Source organism: Electrophorus electricus, chromosome 10 (genome assembly GCF_041902795.1).
Source record: "Electrophorus electricus isolate QZ-2024a chromosome 10, ASM4190279v1, whole genome shotgun sequence".
Lineage (NCBI taxonomy): Eukaryota > Metazoa > Chordata > Actinopteri > Gymnotiformes > Gymnotidae > Electrophorus > Electrophorus electricus.
Window position 1 is genome coordinate 26,761,891 of NC_137506.1, and position 6,386 is coordinate 26,768,276.

General features: G+C 36.7%; 1 protein-coding gene across 5 annotated transcripts in view; it reads left to right on the forward strand.

The window, feature by feature from the left end:
* The first annotated feature begins 4,591 nt into the window (after positions 1-4,591).
* greb1 (growth regulating estrogen receptor binding 1) overlaps positions 4,592-6,386 on the forward strand; it is a 26,296-nt gene continuing 24,501 nt past the window's right edge. For all 5 annotated transcript variants that reach the window (XR_014125499.1, XM_081721309.1, XM_081721312.1 and 2 more), the window contains exon 1: positions 4,592-4,752. The gene's annotated coding sequence lies outside the window, so the exon portion shown is untranslated. The remainder of the gene's footprint in view (positions 4,753-6,386) is intronic.

Genomic DNA, 6,386 nt, shown 5'->3' on the forward strand with positions numbered 1-6,386 from the left:
ACAACTACAAATCAGTTCATTTCTATTTCAGGCTGATTACCTATATCCCTCTATATAAAAGTTCTTCTTTACTACACACTATTGTTCTCTACATCCTAATGGTTGTTTCTCTCTCCCATTCTTGCATGCTTGGGTTTGTGAAAGTCACAATATACATTGAAATTATTATTGGTGTTTAAAAAGTAGAAGCCTGAACATGTTGTGCATTTATATATAAATTAATATTGTTTTAATTATGCTGTATTCATAAGGGATTTCATAAAAAGTATTTGCAAATTCTTTTATAGTATAAATGTATATTAAAAGCATTTTACCCCTTCAGTCAAAAACGGAGCACTCATGATAGAAGTCAATAAAGATTGACACAAAGAACACAGAGTAAAGGACTAGAATACAGTACAGTTAGAGCTACAATAGTACTGCAGCGGAGTGATGGCTGACAAATTACAACTGACAATGAAATAACAAAATATTTTGCAGTCTGTAAGGTATTAAAACAACCTGTAATGGTATATTTTCTGTTACAGTACCTCTGGTAGAGTTTAGCTGAACAATGCTTTTGAATTGTCTTTTCATACTGTTTTTGCTCCAGTCTGGATCGCCTACATAATTAAACCAAGGGAGTATTATTGTTCATTACTTCAGGAAGCTTCTCACCACAGCAATTGCCACCACCTATTAATATTTACAACGTAATATCTACCACTCATTACAGACACAGGAGTCTTGGCACTCAAATGATATGTCAGATAATTAACAGAATAGTTATAAATGATCAACAAGCCATAGGCCATATTTCATACATGGTCATGAATTTATGTTTCATTTTTAAGGGTTCAAATGTGTTCTTTATGCAAATAAGTCCCAGACACTTTTCAATTAACTTTGAGGGTCTCTCTAAGTGCTAAACATGATAAATAATAAACCATCATTATTAATAATAAACCATCGTTATTATGGTAAGACATTTCTCTATGGCAACCAGATTTATATTGCGTGGGCACAATATGAATCTGCATTGGCTTTGCTGAATTTCTGTTTTAAGGAAGTAGAACTCTTCTGTTTAGGACTTTTTGGTATCTTCTGTTGTAACAAACTAAATATCCCTCAATAACAATTTCATCAGAACAAAATCTACTGTTTCATTTGAGGGTTTTTTTCCTGTTCTCTCAGCCTCCTTCCTCTTTCTCTGCACCCTGCATACCTTTGCTAATCATTCTGGTTTGTTTCCTTGTTTGCATGTACAGTATGGATTGCTTATCACCTACAGATTAACTTTCTTAATCTTTTCAATACACAATTCAAAATCAGATTCCTGACATCACATCTATTCCTTCAGTAAGTGAGCAAGGAAAAGATACGGAAGCATGCTTGTGTCTAACGAGAAAAAAAAAAAAAAGCAATTTGTTTGATTGTTTTTGTAATCCTGGGTGCATGCTGAATGCTGTTGGAATTCACCCATAGTGTGATACAATCCTCACTTTCCTTTAGGCATAAAGGCATCTGTTAACTGAATGGACTTATTTTTCACCCTCTCTCCTACAAAAAGCCCACCCAACACCCAAGGTGTGTAGGATAATCATGGGTGACATTTCTATCCAGCAATGCCAGGAGCACATTTTGATACATAATTTTCCCCTCTGAAGGTTAAACTTAGATAACCTGCCTTTGGCATTTAATCAGCTACTTGTTAAATACTCTTTTGGTAATAAAATGATTAAAAAATTTATGGCTTCTCAAATGAGGCACTTTTTTTAAAAAAATGGATTTAATCACTTTGTAAAGGCTCCTCTCTTTCCAGTGTGCATCTCCAGTTATACCAGTGTGTAAAACTTTAATGGTAATGATATGCTTTACAGCTTCCAGAATTGCAATGATTTTCATCCAAATTACTTTGGTAATCACTGCGTGTAAATTAGAAATACCTGTGCCATGGGCAGAAATTTAAAGGGACGGTTTAAATTCTGCATTTTCCTGCTCTGCGAATAGGCATGATTTGTGCCCATAGATTCTTTAAAGCCAATAGTTTAAACAGAAGTTTTAGATTGTTACCACTGAGCACATTTGAGTTTTATTTCTTTGTTTATGTATTTATTGTTCTTTTTAAGGGTACAGTTGAACTAACTCATTTGAACAATTTTATGTAAAGTTTTAAGGGGTTAATATTTAAAACACGCGCGCGCGCGCGCACACACACACCTCCTTCTTTCAAGACTTCATTGTCTGGGCTGCCCTTCAAAGCCCAGATGCGGTTGTTTCCCGTCCACTGACACCCATATAAATGGCCTTATTATCTCCCATTGGGGCGGGGAAACCTGGCATGGCCTGGCCCAATGAATCAGCGGCGCACCGTGCTCCGCTGGCGCGGCTCCAGCTCTTGTTTTCTCATTAGGGGCTGGCTCCCGCGAATGGCGCGCCGACAATAACTCACCTGGATTAAAAGCCCAAATCTGCGGCTGAGTGGCAGCGCGACCGGCTAACGAGGTGCGTTCGGGTAAACTGTTGACAGAGCTTTTCGCGGAAGGGGAGGGGCCGTTGTTAATTTGCTGGCGCAATGTAAATTGCGACGCCAGTGGAACGAGCAGATGAAGTCGAAACAGATGAAGATGGATCCACTAGTAGGGTCCCCGGGAACTCCTGCATTAGCGTATGACAACCTGAAATGCTCTTGTCACCAATGAGCGTGTGATTTGCCCACAGGGCACTTAGCGGGGGAACAAGAAACCGTCAGGATGACAGATTGCGGAATAAGGAGGACTTGTCGGCGGGGAAAAATGAGAAATGAACGTTTGGCTGCAGCAGCAACTACTGTGGGTGACAGTTATGTGATATGTTGTGTCAGTTTAATAATTCTGTCGTGGGACGTGCTGAAGAGAGGATGGTATATTTTTAGTGCCCGCTACATTCATATATGCACTGTCCGAGAAGTCATAAACTGCATTTGCAATACAGGAGCGATATAACCAGCAGTTCCTTGAGTGGTGTCCGGGGTCAGCAGCGATAACAATTATCATGTTATTCCTCTTCTGTTTGAAGCGCAAAACAGTTCATAATAAAACAAGTCTACGGTTCTTTTGGAAAACTATTCAACTTACCATACTTTGCCCATTGTGAACTTTAGAATAAAGATTTTGACATTGATATATGCACATGCATTACTATAAAATAGCCCAATTGTATTTCAGAAGGTCTTTTATAAGTGGGTTGGAGAAAATGCAATGATGAGCTGAATGACTTTTTCTAGCTGTGTTAACATTTCAGTTGGAAGTTCCAATCAAACTGTATGTTTCAGTAAATGAGAAGTTGACATGATCACTGCATGGAACACTTTTACACATGCCTTTTTCATGACACATCTGGCAGGCCATAGAGACATGATTATAGGTATTGATTGATGGGATACTCATTTTGTATCAAAATTGTTTTGTTATGAATGTGTAATTATGTTAAACATGCTGCATACAGTAGGGTGTGGGGTTACTATTTTCAATACAGCTGTAAATAACTTACAGAGTGTACAGCATTCCTCTGAAAGGCTTAGAAAGGGCTTTGTCAAAGCAGTTTGAAAACTCTGGCAACCATACTAAAGTGTAAGATAGCACTGTAGCACTGTGTTAAATAACTAGTGCCTGGGGTATATGAAAGCATCAGTCTCAAGTTAAAACTGATCAGCTTTTATGCCACTTTTCATTATATTTTAAGATTACCCATAATGTTGTAGCCATTTTTGAAAGCTGCCATCAAAAGATGATTTCTTAATATTTTCTAGTGTTGGTCTTTTAAACCACTTCACATTGGTTTCCTTTTACACGTGTATAGTTAAGTCCTTGAAAAATAACTCAAAGAATGGGGCTTGATTCAGGGTGAAACTTATTTTCTGTAACGCTAATCTAGTTTAAGCTTAATATTACTTTTTAAATGGTGTCCTTAAGTCCTTAATAACTGTACATGCACATACATGGTGAATACATGCCTACAATCTAACATTAACTTGTGACAAATTTTGTTAAAAGGTAAAATAAATTTTTGTTTAAATAATTTAAAATCTACTAAAATCTATTTCAGTTTTTCATTGTTTTGTTCATGTAACGTGGTTTTAGTCCATTACGACTCTCGTGATATACAGTTTTGACCAGCAGATGGTGACATAGATTGATTGGTTAAAAAAAAAAAAAAAAAAAAAAAAAAAAAAAAGGTCTTAAAGGAACATAAAATTAATAATACAAGCCAAGAAGACTTGGGCAAATCATAAATCTCCAAGCAGTATTAATTACGCACTGAAAATCTACAAACAATTCTTAACCAATTTCTGTATGCGAGTAAAACCTAAAATCAACAGTTGAAGTTTTTAACAGTAAGTTATGCCGTATATTACAATAATTGCCTTTCTATGCCACCTAATACGAATATGACGTATCGCACGTTTTCTCGCCATATGACTTGTCTTATTTATCTAGAGTACTGCACGCCAACTGTTGTTACCTTCCGTGTTTGTTTGATGGTCATTGATGGGTGATACCATCTCCGTCATGTGGGAGGGGGGGTGTACTATTAGCGCAAACGGGTGGTGACATTTCAGCTCTGAGTAGCGCTGAGTAGTTCTAACATTTTTACCGCGCCGAGCGGAGACCCCTGAAACGCACCTCGGAAATAGCTATGTGAGTTACAGCCTATTTGTTCCCAGCACATCGCTTAGGAATATTTGACTGTTTTTTTTGTTTTTGTTTTGTTTTTTTTTTTCAATTTTAGGAGGTAAGTTTCCAATTTGTCCGTTTGTATTACTGCTGATATATCTGCTATTCAAATCTTCTGATAACAACGGGTTCTCAGTCATTGCAGGCTACATCGACGCTGAGTGTAAAAAAAACCTTGTAAAATGCACTTTGTCTTAAAGCACATTTCGGTCATTTTGCTTATTTTGCACTGTTTGAAATAGACTTCAAGTATATGCAAAATAAACAATACAACAGTACACGAAGAAACGTAACATTTGTGCAGATTGCACTAAATAACGCTATTCTTGCAAGCATTCCTGCAGTTTACTACAAAGCAGTGTTCCAGTCAATTATAGTTCTGATGCTGAAGTGATAACCGGCTTAAAGTTCTGTACATATGCAATTAATTCTACTGAAGTAATTAATGTGGCATTTGAGGGTTAACAAATATGACTTTTTATTATAACCTACTGGTTATTTTGTTGTGTATGAGCGACCAAAAAAAACCACCAATAGAATCTTCTGATGAATGAAGATGCGTTTAACTTACTTAGATTAATCTTTGTTTGCGCCTTCGTTTCAGTTTTTTGCCTTTATTTATATAGACCACACAAACATTGAAAGATAGTCCAATCTTTGAACTTGCTTTGAAGGGCAAACCACTAGCTGATGCCCAGATTCACAAATAAGTTTAGCATGTGGATTCAACAACATTAGTTGTTATTCAACACATGTGAAATGGTATGAAACATTATTCATTTAAAAGTATTGTTTATGTGACGATCAAACATTCAGAACTAAAACCCATAGTGCATATTAAAGTTGCAATAATTGAATTTAATTAAGCCTTTGATCCACTTACTGGGGATTTCAATATAGGTTACAATAGGCCTGCTGAAATCCTTACTACAGTTCCTTGATTGGTCTGTATTTCATGTGTCTTGTGAGAGAAAGAACCTGGACACTAAATTGAACTGTACTACTCTGTAATTATCATACTGTAATATAAACGAGTGTGTGCTGTATCCAGGCAACTGAGTGTAGCATTTAGTATCACCAAATTCAAAAATGTTTTTAAAGTAATGACCAGTTTCTCTTCAGTGAGTACTTAGCCATTCCATTGGAGTAGATATTATGTAAAAGACAACTCAAAAAGACATTCACCTAGTCAGTGAAACACAATTATTGTTTACCACAGTTCAGATTCCCAAACTTTGCTTTACACAAAAGCCACTCCAAATCGAGAAGTGTTCACACTTAGGGAATAAAGCAGCTAAGCGATGGTGAGAGATGTGTTTTCTCAGTGCTAGGAACACAAAGGGCCTTTCAATTTGTGGAAAGAGAAAGAAACAAATGCTCCCATCCATAAGTGTAAGATAATTCGTTGATCTGATGTCTTAGGAGCAGGACTGATGTAGACATTTTACTACTCAGGCTCATCCCCCAACACTAATAGGGTGTTTGCAATAAGACAGATAAATAATAGACCAGTTTGGAAAAGGAAGATGATTTTTTTTCTATACCATGTTGCTAAATGTGGCTTGTACAATTAAAAAAACATACAGCCACATTATTGTCAGTGGTCTTAAGTTTGAGGTGCATATAAAAGCGTTTTTATATGAGCAGATGAAAGGAAGATGGTCAAACAGCCACTGCTACTGAAGCCACTTT